Here is a 23076-nt window from a genome sequence, read left to right as displayed (position 1 = left end):
ATCCTCAACAATATAATCCTCAACAATATAATCATCAACAATATAATAATCGACAATATAATCCTCAACAATATAATCATCAACAATATAATCCTCAACAATATAATCATCAACAATTTAATAATCAACAATATTCTCCTCAACAATATAATCCTCAACAATATAATCCTCAACAATATAATCCTCAACAATATAATCCTCAACAATATAATCATCAACAATATAATCCTCAACAATATAATCCTCAACAATATAATCCTCAACAATATAATCATCAACAATATAATCATCAACAATATTATCCTCAACAATATTATCCTCAACAATATAATCATCAACAATATAATCATCAACAATATAATCCTCAACAATATAATCATCAACAATATAATTCTCAACAATATAATCATCAACAATATAATCCTCAACAATATAATCATCAACAATATAATCATCAACAATATAATCGTCAACAATATAATCATCAACAATATAATCAACAATATAATCATCAACAATATAATTCTCAACAATATAATCATCAACAATATAATCCTCAACAACATAATCATCAACAATATAATCATCAACAATATAATCCTCAACAATATAATCATCAACACTATAATCCTCAACAATATAATCATCAACAATATAATCATCAACAATATAATCATCAACAATATAATCATCAACAATATAATCCTCAGCAATATAATCATCAACAATATAATCCTCAACAATATAATCATCAACAATATAATCCTCAACAATATAATCCTCAACAATATAATCATCAACAATATATTCCTCAACAATATATTCATCAACAATATAATCCTCAACAATATAATCATCAACAATATAATCCTCAACAATATAATCATCAACAATATAATCATCAACAATATAATCCTCAACAATATAATCATCAACAATATAATCATCAACAATATTATCATCAACAATATAATCATCAACAATATTATCATCAACAATATAATCATCAACAATATAATCCTCAACAATATAATCATCAACAATATAATCCTCAACAATATAATCATTAACAATATAATCATCAACAATATAATCCTCAACAATATAATCATCAACAATATAATTCTCAACAATATAATCCTCAACAATATAATCCTCAACAATATAATTCTCAACAATATAATCATCAACAATATAATCATCAACAATATAATCATCAACAATATAATTCTCAACAATATAATCCTCAACAATATAATCATCAACAATATAATCCTCAACAATATAATCGTCAACAATATAATCCTCAACAATATAATCCTCAACAATATAATCATCAACAATATAATCCTCAACAATATAATCCTCAACAATATAATCATCAACAATATAATCATCAATATAATCATCAACAATATAATCATCAACAATATAATCATCAACAATATTATCCTCAACAATATAATCATCAACAATATAATCCTCAACAATATAATCCTCAACAATATTATCCTCAACAATATAATCATCAACAATATAATCCTCAACAATATAATCCTCAACAATATAATCATCAACAATATAATAATCAACAATATAATCCTCAACAATATAATCCTCAACAATATAATCATCAACAATATAATCATCAACAATATAATCCTCAACAATATTATCATCAACAATATAATCCTCAACAATATAATCATCAACAATATAATCCTCAACAATATAATCATCTAGAATATAATCCTCAACAATATAATCCTCAACAATATAATCATCAACAATATAATCCGCAACAATATAATCATCAACAATATAATCCTCAACAATATAATCCTCAACAGTATAATCATCAACAATATAATTCTCAACAATATAAGCATCAACAATATAATCATCAACAATATAATTCTCAACAATATAATCATCAACAATATAATCATCAACAATATAATCATCAACAATATAATCATCAACAATATAATTCTCAACAATATAATCATCAACAATATAATCGTCAACAATATAATCATCAACAATATAATCAACAATATAATCATCAACAGTATAATTCTCAACAATATAATCATCAACAATATAATCCTCAGCAACATAATCATCAACAATATAATCCTCAACAATATAATCATCAACAATATAATCATCAACAATATAATCCTCAACAATATAATCCTCAACAATATAATCATCAACAATATAATCATCAACAATATAATCATCAACAATATAATCCTCAACAATATAATCATCAACATTATAATCCTCAACAATATAATGCTCAACAATATAATCATCAACAATATATTCCTCAACAATATATTCATCAACAATATAATCCTCAACAATATAATCATCAACAATATAATCCTCAACAATATAATCATCAACAATATAATCATCAACAATATAATCATCAACAATATTATCATCAACAATATAATCATCAACAATATAATCCTCAACAATATTATCCTCAACAATATAATCATTAACAATATAATCATCAACAATATAATCCTCAACAATATAATCATCAACAATATAATCGTCAACAATATAATCATCAACAACATAATCAACAATATAATCATCAACAATATAATTCTCAACAATATAATCATCAACAATATAATCCTCAACAATATAATCATCAACAATATAATCCTCAACAATATAATCATCAACAATATAATCATCAACAATATAATCCTCAACAATATAATCATCAACAAAATAATCCTCAACAATATAATCCTCAACAATATAATCAACAATATAATCATCAACAATATAATCATCAACAATATAATCCTCAAAAATATAATCATCAACAATATAATCATCAACAATATTATCATCAACAATATAATCATCAACAATATAATCCTCAACAATATAATCATCAACAATATAATCCTCAACAATATAATCATTAACAATATAATCATCAACAATATAATCCTCAACAATATAATCATCAACAATATAATCGTCAACAATATAATCATCAACAATATAATCAACAATATAATCATCAACAATATAATTCTCAACAATATAATCATCAACAATATAATCCTCAACAATATAATCATCAACAATATAATCCTCAACAATATAATCATCAACAATATAATCCTCAACAATATAATCCTCAACAATATAATCCTCAACAATATAATCCTCAACAATATAATCATCAACAATATAATCCTCCACAATATAATCCTCAACAATGTAATCCTCAACAATATAATCCTCAACATTATAATCATGAACAATATAATCCTCAACAATATAATCCTCAACAATATAATCATCAACAATATAATCCTCAACAATATAATCATCAACAATATAATCCTCAACAATATAATCCTCAACAATATAATCCTCAACAATATAATCAACAAAATAATAATCAACAATATTATCCTCAACAATATAATCCTCAACAATATAATCCTCAACAATATAATCCTCAACAATATAATCATCAACAATATAATCCTCAACAATATAATCCTCAACAATATAATAATCAACAATATTATCCTCAACAATATAATCCTCAACAATATAATCGTCAACAATATAATCATCAACAATATAATCATCAACAATATAATCCTCAACAATATAATCCTCAACAATATAATCCACAACAATATAATTATCAACAATATAATCATCAACAATATAATCATCAACAATATAATCCTCAACAATATAATCATCAACAATATAATCCTCAACAATATAATCCTCAACAATATAATCCCCAACAATATAATCCTCAACAATATAATCATCAACAATATAATCATCAACAATATAATCCTCAACAATATAATCCTCAACAATATAATCCTCAACAATATAATCATCAACAATATAATCATCAACAATATAATCCTCAACAATATAATCACCAACAATATAATCCTCAACAATATAATCCTCAACAATATAATCCTCAACAATATAATCCTCAACAATATAATCCTCAACAATATAATCCTTAACAATATAATCCTCAACAATATAATCCTCAACAATATAATCATCAACAATATAATAATCAACAATATAATCCTCAACAATATAATCATCAACAATATAATCCTCAACAATATAATCATCAACAATATAATAATCAACAATATTCTCCTCAACAATATAATCCTCAACAATATAATCCTCAACAATATAATCCTCAACAATATAATCATCAACAATATAATCCTCAACAATATAATCCTCAACAATATAATCCTCAACAATATAATCATCAACAATATAATCATCAACAATATAATCATCAACAATATTATCCTCAACAATATAATCATCAACAATATAATCCTCAACAATATAATCCTCAACAATATTATCCTCAACAATATAATCATCAACAATATAATCCTCAACAATATAATCCTCAACAATATAATCATCAACAATATAATAATCAACAATATAATCCTCAACAATATAATCATCAACAATATAATCATCAACAATATAATCATCAACAATATAATCAACAATATAATCATCAACAATATAATTCTCAACAATATAATCATCAACAATATAATCATCAACAATATAATCCTCAACAATATAATCATCAACAATATAATTCTCAACAATATAATCATCAACAATATAATCCTCAACAATATAATCATCAACAATATAATCGTCAACAATATAATCGTCAACAATATAATCAACAATATAATCATCAACAATATAATTCTCAACAATATAATCATCAACAATATAATCCTCAACAACATAATCATCAACAATATAATCATCAACAATATAATCCTCAACAATATAATCATCAACAATATAATCATCAACAATATAATCATCAACAATATAATCATCAACAATATAATCCTCAGCAAAATAATCATCAACAATATAATCATCAACAATATAATCCTCAACAATATAATCATCAACAATATAATCCTCAACAATATTATCCTCAACAATATAATCATCAACAATATATTCCTCAACAATATATTCATCAACAATATAATCCTCAACAATATAATCATCAACAATATAATCCTCAACAATATAATCATCAACAATATAATCATCAACAATATAATCCTCAACAATATAATCATCAACAATATAATCATCAACAATATAATCCTCAACAATATAATCCTCAACAATATTATCCTCAACAATATAATCATCAACAATATAATCATCAACAATATAATCCTCAACAATATTATCCTCAACAATATAATCATCAACAATATAATCCTCAACAATATAATCCTCAACAATATTATCCTCAACAATATAATCATCAACAATATAATCCTCAACAATATAATCCTCAACAATATAATCATCAACAATATAATTCTCAACAATATAATCATCAACAATATAATCTTCAACAATATAATCATCAACAATATAATTCTCAACAATATAATCATCAACAATATAATCGTCAACAATATAATCATCAACAATATAATCAACAATATAATCATCAACAGTATAATTCTCAACAATATAATCATCAACAATATAATCCTCAGCAACATAATCATCAACAATATAATCATCAACAATATAATCGTCAACAATATAATCATCAACAATATAATCAACAATATAATCATCAACAATATAATTCTCAACAATATAATCATCAACAATATAATCATCAACAATATAATCATCAACAATATAATCATCAACAATATAATTATCAACAATATAATCCTCAGCAATATAATCCTCAACAATATAATCATCAACAATATAATCCTCAACAATATAATCATCAACAATATAATCCTCAACAATATAATCATCAACAATATATTCCTCAACAATATATTCATCAACAATATAATCCTCAACAATATAATCATCAACAATATAATCCTCAACAATATAATCCTCAACAATATAATCCTCAACAATATAATCCTCAACAATATTATCAACAATATAATCATCAACAATATAATCCTCAACAATATAATCATCAACAATATAATCCTCAACAATATAATCATCAACAATATAATCATCAACAATATAATCCTCAACAATATAATCATCAACAATATAATCCTCAACAATATAATCCTCAACAATATAATCAGCAACAATATAATCATCAACAATATTATCATCAACAATATAATCCTCAACAATATAATCCTCAACAATATTATCATCAACAATATAATCATCAACAATATAATCCTCAACAATATAATCATCAACAATATAATCATCAACAATATAATCCTCAACAATATAATCATCAACAATGTAATCATCAACAATATAATCCTCAACAATGTAATCATCAACAATATAATCATCAACAATATAATCATCAACAATATAATCGTCAACAATATAATCATCAACAATATAATCAACAATATAATCATCAACAATATAATTCTCAACAATATAATCATCAACAATATAATCCTCAGCAACATAATCATCAACAATATAATCATCAACAATATAATCCTCAACAATATAATCATCAACAATATAATCATCAACAATATAATCCTCAGCAATATAATCATCAACAATATAATCATCAACAATATAATCCTCAACAATATAATCAACAATATAATCCTCAACAATATAATCCTCAACAATATAATCATCAACAATATATTCCTCAACAATATAATCATCAACAATATAATCCTCAACAATATAATCATCAACAATATAATCATCAACAATATAATCCTCAACAATATAATCATCAACAATATAATCATCAACAATATAATCAACAATATAATCATCAACAATATAATTCTCAACAATATAATCATCAACAATATAATCCTCAACAACATAATCATCAACAATATAATCATCAACAATATAATCATCAACAATATAATCCTCAACAATATAATCATCAACAATATAATCGTCAACAATATAATCATCAACAATATAATCAACAATATAATCATCAACAATATAATTCTCAACAATATAATCATCAACAATATAATCCTCAACAACATAATCATCAACAATATAATCATCAACAATATAATCCTCAACAATATAATCATCAACAATATAATCATCAACAATATAATCAACAATATAATCATCAACAATATAATTCTCAACAATATAATCATCAACAATATAATCCTCAACAACATAATCATCAACAATATAATCATCAACAATATAATCCTCAACAATATTATCATCAACAATATAATCATCAACAATATAATCCTCAGCAATATAATCCTCAACAATATAATCATCAACAATATAATCCTCAACAATATATTCCTCAACAATATATTCATCAACAATATAATCATCAACAATATAATCATCAACAATATCACCAAACCCGCTCCCAACCCACCTCCGTGCCATCTTCCCGGGAGGTGGGTCTCCGAGTCACACAGGGACCCATCTCCTCGAAGTGGGAAAGGGATTACAGTCAATTAACTGCCTTTTACCAGGTAGTTAAGAGGATTATCCCCATTTTACCTCTGCAATTGCAGGCTTCCCGATGGCTGCATACCACACCAGGGTCAGCGAGGCGAGCAGTGGGTCTGCGGGGCTGAGAGGGATCAAAAAGTGCGCTGTGGAGGTGAGTGATGGGTGCACATGTGGAGAGGTAAGTATGAGAGGTGAGTGTAAAGTGTTAGAACAAGTTTACTTACCTTTGTTTCTTCCTGCAGGTTTCAACCCTTGGGGATCCAGAGGTGCCTCATCTCAACGGCAGAGATGACAGAATGGCTGCTGCATTCTCAGATGCAGCAGCCATCTGATTTCTGCTGAGGAAAGAAGTTTTGGTGAGTCTTCAGTACAAGGACTCATCTTAGAACAGAGATTGTCAGTATTTGACAGCTTCTCAAAAATCTTTGTCAGATGAAACGTCATACGCTGACATCCTCTGTCACCGGCTTTCCCTTAATTGGCCGGCTAAGCCCGCAGGGCGGGCTTAACAAGGTCAATCAAGGAAAATTAGTGTGGGTTGGCCGGACGTCATTGGGGGCAGCACTGCAACCCAACAACCATCAGTCCCGCCCCCAATTCGCCCCCATTGACAAAATCCAGCCCCATCATGGTACAGATGTGCAAGTGCAATTCACAGACGGACAGATTATTTTGTTAGCTGGACACTGCATGGCAACTCCCATTTGTGCGTTCAACCTCATTCAAAATTTGCATACATTGGCTGTTGGCTTCCCAGTAATCGACTGCAGAATTATTTCACCATCATTGATCCTTCCATGAATGTCACTCTATATCAATAACATTGAGGGCACATGCGGTCACATAACAGTGGACCCAAAACAACGCCTCCCTTCTCATACAACAATCATTACATATTATTACTTACTGCCATCCTGGAGAGTGTCAGTGATAGAGTCAGCCTCAAAGATATCTCTCTGGTTGAAGCTAGTCCCTGGTCTCCTCTCCCACTCTCCCACCCAGCCCTCATTGCCAGATTCAAATGGAGTTCTCATCACAGTTGAGAAAATCAGGTTATCATTCAGAATGGTTGAGGCCATATGTCATGTTGGAGATTGGTCTGGCACACCATTGTGGAAGCAATCACAACAATAGACACAATTACGCTTGTTTGAGCTGGTTTCAATCCGTATATAAGATAAGCCAAGGCAATTTGAATCAATATTTCTTACACAATACATCGTATGCTGCTGGCAAAGATACTACCTTGGACAAGCATTACACAGAAGCCCAGGATTATAGCCATCCCATTCTGTCTGCAGTCTACAGTCAAGAGGTCAGCTTCAAGGTGTGGGTCACAGTAAACTGGACCAGTATAATCCTATACTATACCCTAGGATGAAGTAGAAACCAGAGATCCTCAATTATACCTGAGGTCTTCCCATGAGTCAATGTCTGGAAATAGAGCCTTTTTATCTGGTAAACTTTTCAGACAATACTTCCGAGCAACTAATCTCTTAAGATGCTTTTGTATTGTTCTTTGGCTGCCAGTTTCTATAATAGCAGGTTGCCAAATCTATGTAAATCTTTTTCAGACCAGCAGCAAGGGAAAGACCTGTTTCATTGGGCCTTCCTGGCTACTGCCAATCTCAATAAAGATCGTAATGCACCATCTTTCGGTAGTGTTGGGTGACCATACGTCCCCGTTTTCCAGGGACAGTCCCTGGATGAGGTACGGTGTCCCCCAGCCAAACAATGTTCCCGGAAGAGTCCCTGGTTTTGGAAACTCTTCCCCAAATTGACTAGAGCCATTGTCATTGGAATATATGCATATCGTACCGTTAGACGTAATCACAGTTTCAGGTCAACGGACTGAACACTGTATTGTAATACTTATAAACAGTGTCTGAGTGCGCTCCAATAGAGTGACGTCACAGCCGCGGTAATTATATGCACATTTGTTTTGCGTTTGTAGTGTGTATGTGAAACTGTTAAACATATGTGCTGCTAAAAAAATTTGCATCGCTACGCAGCGCAACCTACGTTTTCCGTCCTGGCTGCTTTGCTGTGCTCCCACCCTGTGTGTCCCCGGATTCGGTTTAGAAAATATGGTCATCCTACAATAGTGATAGCATCACATTGCGCCATGACATCATCACACTCAAATTCATTTATCGTCTTCATATTGGCTTCATGATTCTCTGCCAAAATGTCACAGCCAGCCAGCAAATGCGCTTTCCTTTGGCCACCGGTTCACCAGGAGATCTGCAGTAAAATTCAATAGTAAATTCATATGAACCCATAGGCCCATTTACAGAAGCCCTGTCTGTAATGTAAAAGGCCCTTTAGGTTTTCAGCAGTCCGTTTGGCAAAGCATTGATGGTATGGATTCTTCACAGTAAACCAGCCTAAGGTGGCTGTTGCCAAGAACAGTAGGGCTTGTTGGCTTCCCCATTAACCACCTTGACCGGGAATCTTTTCCTCCTTGTCTTTAAATCGACTCCACAGAGGATAGTGAGCACAATACAAGGATCCGCAACCCCCCTCCTCACCTGGGGTTGACCATTATTTATTTTACACCTCATACCCTGAGACTCCCTCTCAGCTCAGGTTACACATACTCCCCCATTTGACATTTCTCGTCCTTCAAAGACATTACAGTTTAAACCCTCAATTACACTGCTGCCTTGGAGAAGGAGAACTATTGATTACTATGAGCTTCGATTGCAAGCAGCCGCCACTAACTAAGTAATAAAAGAGTAAAGGACTCTTTATTATCCCCAGCAGACTGCCTACCAATTACCATTAAATATACTGATAATAATGTGAGTGTCCAAAGAATGGTCATGAACCAACGCACCAACTGAAAGTTGCTAGCTAAAGAAAAACTCTCGATGGAAAGCATGCTCTGAGTTCAGGACAATACAGACCTAAAATTGAATTAAACCCGTACAATAAATCACCTCTACAGTATTTCACATTAAAACCTGTATTATTCCACTTGACAAGTTGCTTTCCATGGTCCCATTGTATTTCATAGAATATTTGATCATCCGTGCTTTCACTTTTCATTATTATATTTTGAATTCTAACTTTATTTTAAGCAGCTATTATTTTTTTGAAGAGTTTCATTGAAAACACTGAGCACTTTTTACTGTCCTATAGTCCCACTCAAGTCTTATTAATGTTCTACTCAGCTGTTCATGTATTTCAGCATGTTAACATCCTAGACCATATCTCCTCTTAACATTTTCTCCATTGAAATCCAGTTCAGATTATTGGGCAAGACGCTCAGGCAAGTATCTTATTACAACTGAAAATCGAGAATTGGAATGGTGATGGCAATGCAATGTGACAGAAAATTCAGAGACAAATAGAAAAAGAGTTTTAAAAGAGAGGCACTCAAAATCGATCAGCAAGTGCAACTTGGCAGTTCTCCATTTAAACTCAAATTGGAAAAAAAAACCCAGGATGGTATATTTAAATCCACCTTGACAGGTTGCTTTTCACGGTCCCATTGTATTCCATAGAATATTTGATCATCTGTGCTTTCCTGGAATAAATAAAAATTGGGAGAAATGTGAAATGGGCTGCCAACTTGCCATCATTAATTTTACACTATCGCATGCAGTGAAGATCTACTGCTATATTTCTAAAAAAAATGAACTAAACATAGAATAATCTACAAACGTTGTTATTTTCTTAAATTGGACATTATCCAAGTTGTCAATGCAATATAAACATCATTATTACAATTGTATCAAACATCTGCGTATAGAACAAACCTCACCTTCTTCACTCCTTCACACTCTCCCATGATAATAGTCCAAGTCATTTAGAACAGAACCATCTAAAGCCCTTGCACAAATTCACTTGGAATTTTACCCCAACGTCTACCTTTTTTAGCAATGGTGACCCCCAATAAATAGCTTCACCCTCTACAGTTAAGAAAGAAAGACTTATATTTATATAGCGCCTTTCACGGCCACCGGACATCTCAAAGCGCTTTACAGCCAATGAAGTACTTTTGGAGTGGAGTCACTGTTGTAATGTGGGAAACGTGGCAGCCAATTTGCACACAGCAAGCTCCCACAAACAGCAATGTGATAATGACCAGATAATCTGTTTTTTTCTTATGTGGTTTGAGGGATAAGTATTGGCCAGGACACCGGGGATAACTCCCCTGCTCTTCATCAAAATATTGCCACAGGATCTTTTACATCCACCTGAGAGAGCAGACGGAGCCTCGGTTTAACGTCTCATCCGAAAGACGGCACCTCCGACAGTGCAGCACTCCCTCAACACTGCACTGGAGTTAGTCAACTTATGACTCCACTCCCACACACTCACCATGACTACCAACAGTTATATCCATGAATTACATTTCACTAGCTCTCTTTGTACCTTGAACTTTTAACCTGTAACGTTGACTCTCTGATGCCCAATTGTAGCACATCTCAGTTTCATGCCTTGCTTGGGAACTGCCTTGATGCCAGTGGTTGACACCATATTCATACCAATCTAGAACATAAGAACATAGGAAATAGGAGCAGGAGTAGGCCATTGGGCCCTTCGAGCCTGCTCCGCCATTCAATGAAATCATGGCTGATCTTCTGCCTCAACTCCATTCACCGGCCCTATCGCCATATCCCTTGATGCCCTTACTAGTCAGAAATCTATCGACTTCTGTTTTGAATATACCCAATGACTGAGTCGCCACAGCCCTCTGGGGTAGAGAATTCCAATGATTCACCACCCTCTGTGTGAAGAAATTTCTTCTCATCACAGTCCTGAATGGCCTACCCTTTATCCTGAGGCTGTGGCCCCTGGTTCTAAACTCCCCAGCCAAGGGAAACATTCTCCCAGCATCCACCCTATCAAGCCCTGTAATAATTTTGTATGCTTCAATGAGATCCCCTCTCATTCTTCTGAATTCAAGAGAATACAGGCCTAGTTTACTCAATCTCTTCTCATACAACAGTCCTGCTATCCCAGGAATCAATCTTGTGAACCTTCGTTGCACTCCCTCTATGGCAAGTATATCCTTTCTTAGGTAAGGAGACCAAAATTGTACACAGTACTCCAGGTGTGGTCTCACCAAGGCCCTATATAATTGGAGTGAGACTTCTTTACTCCTGTACTCAAATCTTCTTATAAGGAAGGCCAGCATACCATTTGCCTTCCTAATGGCTTGCTGCACCTGCACATTCACTTTCAGTGACTCATGTACAAGGACAACCAGGACCCTTTGAGCATTTGCATTCCCCAATCTTTCACCATTTAGGAAATACTCTGCCTTTCTGTTTTTTCTACCAAAGTGAATAACTTCACATTTATCCACATTATATTCCATCTGCCATGTTCTCGCCCACTCACTGAGCCTGTCGAGATCCCCTTGAAGCCTCTTCACATCCTCTTCACAACTGACACTGCCACCTAGCTTTGTATCATCAGTAAATTTGGAAATGTTACATTTAGTCCCCTCATCCAAATCATTGATATAGATTGTGAATAGCTGGGGCCCAAGCACCGATCCTTGCTGTATCCCACTTGTCACAGCCTGCCATCCTGAAGAAGACTCGTTTATCCCTACACTTTGTTTTCTGTCTGTTAACCAATTCTCAATCCATGCTAGTATATTACCCCCAATTCCATGTGCCCTAATTTTGTTCACCAACCTCTTGTGTGGCACCTTATCGAAGGCCTTCTGAAAATCCAAATACACCACATCTGCCGGTTCCCCTTTGTCTACTCCACTAGTTACCTCTTCAAAGAACTCCAATAGGTTTGTTAAACAGGATTTCCCTTTCATAAATCCATGTTGACTCTGCCCAATCTTACTATTAGTTTCTAAGTGCCCAGTTATTGCATCCTTTATAATAGATTCCAGCATTTTCCCAACTACTGATGTGAGGCTAACAGCCCTGTAGTTCCCCGTTTTCTCTCTCCCTCCTTTCTTAAATAGCGGGGTTACGTTTGCTATCCTCCAATCTGCAGGAACCGCTCCAGAATCTATAGAATTTTGGAAGATGACAACCAATGCGACCACTATCATAAAGGCCACCTCTTTCAAAACCCTAGGATGTAGGTCATCCGGTCCTTGGGATTTATCGATTTTTAGTCCCATTAATTTTGCTAGTACTGTTTTTTTACTAATAATAATTTCTTTAAGTTCCTCATTCTCACCACACCCTTGGTTTTCTCGTATTTCTGGGAGGTTTTTTGTGTCTTCCTCCGTGAAGACAGAAACAAAGTATTTATTTAATTTCTCTGCTATTTCCTCATTCCCCATTATAAATTATCCCGTCTCTGACTGTAAAGGATCTATATTTACATTCACCAGTCTTTTCCTTTTCACATACCTATAGAAGCTTTTACAATCTGTTTTTATATTTTTCGCTAGTTTGTGCTCATATTCCATTTTCCCTTTCTTTATCAATTTCTTGGTCCCCCTTTGCTGATTTCTAAAAAGATCCCAATCCTCAGGCTGACCGCTTTTTCTGGCAATTTTATAAGCTTCCTCCTTTGACTTATACTAGCTTTAATTTCTTTTGTTAGCCATGATTGGATCACTTTTCCTTTTGGGTCTTTATGCCCTAGAGGAATATATGTTTGTTGCAAATTATGCATTATTTCCTTGAATGTTAGCCATTGTATGTCCACCTTCATACCTTTTAGTGTAGTCTCCCAATCTACCATGGCCAACTTGTCCCTCATACCCTTGTAGTTTCCTTTGTTTAGATTGAAGACCTTAGTTTCAGATTGGACTACATCACTCTCAAACTTAATGTAAAATTCAATCATATTATGGTCACTTGTCCCTAAAGGCCCCTTTACCACAAGATTATTGATTAGCCCTTTCTCATTACACAGTACCAGATCCAGAATAGCCTGTTCCCTGGTTGGTTCCTCCACATACTGATCCAGGAAACCATCTCGCATGCATTCCAAGAATTCGTCCTCCACACCATTAGTGGTAATTTGATTTGCCCAGTCAATATGTAGATTAAAGTCCCCCATGATTACCGAATTGCCCTTGTTACATGCACTTCTAATTCCTTCATTGATACTGTGCCCTACATTACCACTACTGTTTGGTGGCCTATACACAACTTCTACCAATGTTTTCCGCCCTTTGCTGTTTCTTAGCTCCACCCAAAATGAGCAAAAGTTGATCAGTGGCCCCCAAAAAGCTGTCACCTCTTAACTGGCCCTAATTATAAGGCTATGATGTATGAAAACAAGTAGTTACATGGGCTTTGTAACTTAAGCTGTTTGTGCGCGCAACATTCCTGCACTTGGAGTGGAGGGGGAAAAAGCACATAAAAACTCAAAGGGAGAAATATAAATGTTGAAAGCACAAAATTGGTGGCAAATTTCTTGGGGAGTTCAGGGTTAATTTTAAGCACTTTTATAGTTCACATTTAATAGAATTTTGATCTTTTAAAAAATAGCAAAATTATATTTGGATTTTCAGTAGACCAACCAAACCACTTCTCCAAAAGTTGCCTCAACAATAGCCCGGTTTACAAAAACACTCTACTCCAACCGATAAGGACTTTGTACCATATCCATTTCCCCATCTTTTCACAGAGACACTCTCTCCTCCTCCTCTAGCCATCTCAGTTCAAATTGACCCTCTTCTCCCTCTGCCTTCCACCAATTCAACTTGACACTCTTTCCTCCACCCTCAGTTCAAGTTGCCACTTGTACTCCCCATTAATGCTGGCACTGTTTCTCCCCCTACTCCAAGTTAATGCTGGGCAATCTCCTCTCACCCCAAAGCACTACCCCCAGTTTCTGCCTCTTCGCTCTCTCCTTCATTGGCCCCTTCACTTTCCTATTCATTAACATACATTTCCCCTTCACGGCCATACATTATCTCTCCTCTTTCCTTAATTGCCATCCACTCCCCTCCTTATTGCCATCTACTGCCCCCTTCATTGGAACTAGAGAATTTGGCAGCACAGTAGGAGGCCATTCGGATCATCGTGTCTGTAAAGGCACTTTGCTAATGCAATCCAAAACTAAGCCCACTGCCCCATTCTCTCCATAGAGCCCTGTATCTTCCTCTGCTACAAATATTCATGCAATTTTCCCTTAAAAGGTGTAATGGTCTCTATCGCAAAGCATTCTGCACTCCCAACAACTGGCTGCACAACACAATTACTGCTAACCTCGCTCCTAACTATTCTAAATTGATAACCCCTCATCACTGACTCCTCAACCAGAGAAAATAACCTTTCCCTATTCAACTTATCATAAGCATTCATAACTTTAACCTCTGTTAAATCTCCTCTTCTTAAAAGTCCCTGTATCTCAGGTCTCTCCTCGTAACTATGGATTCCCATCCCTGGGTCGTCCTGGTGAATCTATGCTGTACTCTCTCAGTATAGTGTTAATGTTAACAGAGAGCCAACTGTCCCAGGACACATTTTTTACGTTAAAATGTGACCAACATTTTGACACACGAGGGGAGCGGTTTGCGTGTACGTAAACAAGCTGAAGTGTGGGCAGCCCTGGTCCGAGAACACACAGACCAGCAAAGTAACTCAAAATACTGTTACACTACAGGTACTGCTCTGAAGCTCGTACTTGGGGTATAACAATGTTCTTAGAGGATTTCCATTTTTTTTTGTACTGAAACCCTCAAATTTTGACCCCACATCATTACTAAACAAGAAAGATGGAACGTGCATTTATATAGCGCTTTTCACGATCTAAGGACATGCCAAAGTGCTTTACAGCCAATGAAGTACGATTGAAGTGTTGTAATGTAGGAAAATGGGGTGAATTGCACACAGCAAGATCCCACAAACAGGAATAAGACGGATGGCCAGATAATCTGTTTTTGTGATGTTGGTTGAGGGATAAACATTGGCCACGCCACTCCCTTGCTCTTCATCTAATAGTTCCACGGGATCTTTTACATCCACCTAAGAGGGCAAACAGGGCGTTAGTTTAGCGTCTCATTTGAAAGATGGCACCTCTGACAGTGCAGCACTCCCTCAGTACTGCTGCTAAGTGTCAGCCTACCCTGGTCAAGTCTCTGGAGTGGGAACTTGAACCCATTCTTCCTTCTTAGGCAGTCCCTCGGAACCGAGGATGACTTGCTTCCACATTAAAAATGAGTTCTCAGGTGACTGATGAGTCCAATGCGGGACCTACAGTCTCTGTCACAGGTGGGGCAGACGGTGGTTGAAGGGACGGGTGGGTGGGGTGCTTGGGTTGACGTGCGCTCCTTCCGCTGTTTGCGCTTGGCTTCCGCTTGCTGCCGGCGAAGAGACTCGAGGTGTTCGGTGCCTTCCCAGATGCTTCTCCTCCACTTTGTGTGGTCTTGGGCCAGGGATTCCCAGTTGTCGGTGGGGATGTTGCACTTTTTCAAGGAGGCTTTGAGGGTGTCCTTGAAGTGTTTCCTCTGCCCACCTGGGGCTCTCTTGCCGTGCCGGAGCTCCGAGTAGAGCGCTTGTTTTGGGAGTCTCGTATCAGGGATGCAGACAATATGACCCATCCATCAGAGCTGATCGAGCGTGGTCAAAGCTTCGATGCTGGGGACGTTGGCCTGAGCAAGAACACTGACGGTGCGCCTATCCTGCCAATGGATTGGCAGGATCTTGCGGAGGCAGCATTGGTGGTACCTCTCAAGTGCTTTGGGGTGCCTGTTGTACATGGTCCATGTCTCTGACGCATACAGCAGGGCAGGTATCACTGCTGCTCTGTAGACCATGAGCTTAGTGCCGGGTTTGAGGTCCTGGTCTTCAAACACTCTCTTCCTCAGGCGACTAAAGGCAGCACTGGCACACTGAAGGCGGTGTTGGACTTCGTCAGTGACATCTGCCCTTGTTGACAGTAAGCTCCCGAGGTTGAACCCATGACCTTATGAGAAAGCTACCACTGTGCCAAGGCTGACACCTATTCCACACTGAAGGGTCATCTGGGAAATAGAAGCTGCATTATGAGAAGACAATAAATGGACTGAGAGAACATAGTCAAGGTTATAATGTGAAAAGGACCTCCTAATGACTTTGTCTACATTTGTGTCTGGGGTGTGGGATGTGGGGGGGGGTTCATTATCTCAAAAGCGACAAGTTAGTGCTAGTTTTTCTCTTTAATCTACAGGAGATGTAAGAAGCCTGAGGGTGTGCGGGCATTACATGATATAGAAATTAGTCTCAGCTTAGCATAGTTCACAATATACATTGTCATTTTCTATTAATTTTTCACACTTTTTAGTTATGCAGTCACAGTCACTTTTAAAAAAATTATACGGGCGCTTTATGTTTCTGAAACCCAGCATCAGTCTTGGTGAGGATTTTGACAAAATATCTGCCGACGACTTATTTGACCGAGTATCAAAACATTCCGTCCCATAGAATATTATAAATTCTGAAACCGCGCTTGCAGTACAACAAATGGTTAGCGGGTCAACGTCGGGTGAAATGTTTAAAAGTGACCAATCACCTCATGTGGTGGCCTGGAATATCCTGCGGGGGCATAAGCGGGAAGCTCAGCCAATGTTACCAATGTCAATTTACACTGAAATTTCCTGTGGAACTAATTGGACTATGCAGGAGCGTTAAAAAAAACCCCAGCTTAATTGAAACGTAACGAAGAAATGCCCTCTGCGTCCGTGATGTATCGGTTCGCTCCAGCACTGCAATTACACTGAGATTGGATTTGGGAAATAATCACCTCACGTGACATTACATGGTTTTATTAATGAATTAATAAAGTTGTTAAATTGTTGAAACAAGCAGTGAATTGTGGACTACTTGAGTTAATGGCTAGCTTGATGTACATCTGTTAAACACCACCACCTCCATGTTCCCCTCCAAGTCGCACACCATCCTGACTTAGAAGTATATCGCCGATCCTTCATCGTCGCTGGGTCAAAATCCTGGAACTCCCTCCCTAACAGCACTGTGGGAGTACCTTCACCACACGGACTGCAGCGATTCAAGAAGGCAGCTCACCACCACCTTCTCAAGGGCAACTAGGGATGGGCAATAAATGCTGGCCTTGCCAGCAACGCCCATCGAATCAAAAAAAAAAGAACTCCAGATAGTTAGTTTCAAGTTTGGGATTCTCTTCATTTTAACCCTTAACATTCCAAAAGACGGAACAAGCTCGGGCTCTTTTCTCTGGAAAAGAGATGATTGAGAGGTGACCTGACAGAGGCCTTTTAAATTATGAAGGGGTTTGATAGGGTAGAAATGGAGAAGATGTTTCCACTTGTGGGGAGTCCAAAACTAGAGGCCATAAATACAAGATAGTCACTAATAAATCCAATAGGAAATTCAGGAGAAACTTCTTTACTCAGAGAGTGGTTAGAATGTGGAACTCGCTACCTCATGTTGTGATTGAGGTGAATAGCAGAGATGCATTTAAGGGGAAGCTAGATAAGTACATGAGGGAGAAAGGAATAGAAGGATATGTTGATAGACTGAGATGAAGTAGGGTGTGTGGAGCATAAACACCAGCACAGGCCTGTTGGGCCGAATGGCCTGTTTCTGTGCTGTAAATTCTATGTAAGCTACCTGGAAACTACATCTTGCCCCTTCCCAACCCACAACCCTCTTAAAAAATCCTACCCGGGGATGGTGAATGTCTAAGATGCAAGGAGCTTCAGCCTGCGAACTAAGTCGCCTCACTTGGAATCAGATCGCTTGTGACACTCCGGACCCGAGTCTACAAAACGAGTCTAACACAACGCCAAAGGCTATAGAATTCTTGGGACGAACAATTTTTGTGTCTTGATTTTGGACAGTGGTGTTTCTCAACTTTCCTCCACATAAAAATGATTTTCATTTTTTCTGCAGCAGGTATTCGCTGTAAGTTAAATTCAAACCCTGTTGCACGCATCAACCTCATTATTTGTCAAATGAATTGAAGAGTTAAACGAAAGCCTGCATTAATATTAGTATTTGACTGTTCAAAAACGTGTTGCAGTTGGCAGCTTTAACTCTCTGATCGACCTATAGTTTTCATGTTGACAAATGCCTTATCTTAATGAAAGTGCAAAATGATTATTAAATTAGAAATCGCACAGATAATCCATTTGCTCTTTCTTAACTGCGAATTATTTGCACTTTTTACTCTGTAAGTGGAATTTGCCAATCTACACAACCCAATAAGCTTGTGCAAAAATGTTTTGCTGCCAAAGATTTGTAGTAATCAAGTTTATCAATAACTTAGAATTCAGTTTTGAGAGCTTTTCAGAAATAGCTGCCATGCAAGTTTTTTTATGTCCAGTTCTTTTTTTACATTGGAGCATAGGAACAGGAGTAGGCCATTGGACCCCTCGAGCCTGTTCCGCCATTCAATGAGATCACGGCTGATCTGTGACCTAACTCCATTTACCCGCCTTTGCCCCATATCCCTTAATACCTTTGGTTAACAAAAATCTATCAATCTCAGATTTAAAATTAACAATTGATCTAGCATCAATTGCCATTTGCAGAAGAGAGTTCTAAACTTCTACCACCCTTTGTGTGTAGAAGTGTTTCCTAATTTCACTCCTGAAAGGTCTGGTTTGAATTTTTAGACTATGCCCCCTAGTCCTAGACTTCCCAACCAGCGGAAATAGTTTCTCTCTGTCTACCCTATCTGTTCCCCTTAATATCTTGAAAACTTCAATCAGATCACCCCTTAACCTTTTAAATTCTAGGGAATACAACCCTACTTTTTGTAATCTCTCCTCATAATTTAACCCTTGGAGTCCAGGTATCATTCTGCTAAACCTAAGTTGCATTCATTCCCTCCACGGCAAATATATCCTTCCTAAGGTGTGGTGCCCAGAACTACTCACAGTGCTCCAGGTGTGGTCTAACCAGGGCTTTGTACAGCTGCAGCATAACTTCTACCCCCTTGTACTCTAGTCCTCTAGATATAAAGCCCAGCATTCCATTAGCCTTTTGATTATTTTCTGTACCTGTTCATGACATTTTAAATTGAATTCACATTCTTAAACTGCCATGGTGGGATTTGAACTGACATTGTCTGGATTATTAGTACAGTAACATAGCCACTACACTACCGCACCCAGTGTAACGCTGCACATCTTGCTAGTTTTGGCTTTGCAGTAAACTGAAATGTCCAATGTAACGCAAGGATTGCCACATTGAAAATAAATTATCAATGGGCGTAGGATTGTAACTGAATGTGACATTTATGTTTCAGAAGGTGCAATTAATCAACCACCCATTAATCTAACACACAAACCCACCCATCTTCTTTAGAAAATGCAACAAGATCACTGCGCAGTAAAATTTGTGCCTGTATGTCGGAACTAATCATAGAAAATGTGCTGATATTTACTGTTAACTCTTTGTGTTCATTTGAATAAAACTGCTACCGACTGAAAGAAGAAGAAGAGCGCATGAGCTCGGGATCTAATTGTTTCAGCAGTTGGGATTTGTTTGCCGATGATAGTGAAATTTAGGCTACACAACAAAATAAAAAGTGAATTCTGCTGATTTTGGACCCATTGCTAATAACTTGAGGCTGTCCCTCCTAGTTATTGAGTCATGGACCGAGGAGATGGAATAGGAGTGATACAGTAGTGGTTTAAAGGAAATGTAAAGTTGCCGTTATCAAATGAGAAGATGAAGATAAAAAGGCGAAAATAACTTTAAAACTGTTTTCAGGAAGTAATTACATGTATCTTTCAGAGAGGGTTATATTTCAAGAAAACTGTTCAGGTCTTGGCAAGGAGTTCAACAGCATTTTGAAATCTGTATTCTGATCACATAATTTCTTGAAACTTTGAATGCTTAAATATCAAATCCCTTCACCTCTTTGTATGGTCTTTCTGAACAAGCTGTGCTCGCTGACCTACATTGGCTCTGGGTTCACCAACATCTCCATTTTAAAATTCTCATCCTCATCTTCAAATCCCTCCATGGCCTCACCCCTCACTATCTCTGTAACCTCCTCCAGTCCCACAACCCTCCAAGATTTCTAACTTCCTCCAAACCTGGCCTCTTGCGCATCCCCGATTTTCATCGCTCCACCATTGGCAGCTGTACCGTCAGTCTAGGCTCTGGAATTCTCTCCCTAAACCTCTCCGCCTCTCCATCTCTCTCTGCTCCTTTAAGACGCTCCTTCAAACCGACCTCTTTGACCAAGCTTTTAGTCACCCGTCCTAATGTCTCCTTCTTTGGCTCAATTTCAAATCTTGTCTGATTACGCTTCTCTAAAGCACCTTGGGACATTTTATTATGTTAAAGGTGCTGTATAAATGCAAGTTGTTGTTGTTGTATTAAGCAGCGTGCATCGATATTTCTTGGTATTTGTTTATATTTACAATCGTTTTTTTTAAATAATGAAGCATGTACTACAATTGCACAGAATTGTTAATTTAAATTGATCTGCTACTGTAACCTAATACTTGTACCTTTGTTTTGGGTGGGCACACTTCATATTCACTGCAGGTTTACTTCTTACACTGTCAGCAGTGCAGGAATTAAATCATCTTTAAATGACGAACTGTGGCTATAGTGTGTATTATCTACTGGTAGGGTTGCCAGTTCTGGTTGGACGTATTCTTGGAGGTGTCATCACATGACCTCCTGCTTTCAACCGCCCGCCTCCACGCTCCCGCCATTGGTCGCCCAATATGTCCATCCTTTCAGCGCACCACGTTCCCACGGCCGACTGAAACGGGAACAGACTCTTGGGGCTGGATTTTAAGTTTGCGACGCACTGGGAGCGGGGTGGGGGCGGGGTCCGGTGGTGCGCGGGAAACCCAGAGGTCAGTGCAGCGCGTCTGTCAGTGGCTTTTTAACCCAGCCACTGCGTCACCATGTCATTTCCTGGTTTCCCGACCAACTAGCGCCGGCGCGCGCGATGACGACCCGCATGGCGCGATTTCAACTCCAGTATTTAAAGGGACACTCCAAACGTGCAATTTGAAGGAGTTTGGAGTTGGGAACCAATAAGAAGGAAGTGCCAGAATGGAGTCCAGAAGGTCAAAGGTTGCGTCTCGTTTCAGCGATGCCTCCCTGGGTGTGCTGCTGGGGGCTGTGAGGACTCGGATGGATGTACTATTCCCTAGCGACAGGGGGAAGAAGCCGGCTGGGGACACCACGAAGGTGCGGTTGGAGGTGGCACAAGAGGTCAGCAGCAGGAGCGTGGTGTCACACTCCTGGATACAATGCAGGAAACGGTTTAATGACCTGAGCAGGGCAGGAAAGGTGAGAACAATGGTACATTCACCTATATCCTGATGTGCGTATCACCCCAAACCCCCCACCCACCTTCTCAAGGCTACTCCAGCACATCTCTCCTCACACCAACTTAGCTCTTTGTCGATACACTTCCTCACATCCCCATCTGTCCATCCACCACTGACACTCACCCTCATCCTTATGCAATGTCATGCCTCTCCCTCTTAGTCACCCTCAACAAATGCTCTCCATCCATCCGTTCAGCACTTGCCATTGCTCTCACTCTGAGGCCTCGTCTTTCCCTCCTTGCAGGAGAAGAGAGCACTGAAGACCAAGGAGAGGCAGCGAACCGGAGGTGCCCCCCCACCACCCCGACCCA

Source organism: Somniosus microcephalus, chromosome 29, assembly GCF_052327205.1.
Source record: "Somniosus microcephalus isolate GS21.2 chromosome 29, FLI_Smic_1.0, whole genome shotgun sequence".
NCBI lineage: Eukaryota > Metazoa > Chordata > Chondrichthyes > Squaliformes > Somniosidae > Somniosus > Somniosus microcephalus.
The sequence above is the reverse complement of the archived record's forward strand: the minus strand, read 5'-3'. Positions refer to the sequence as shown.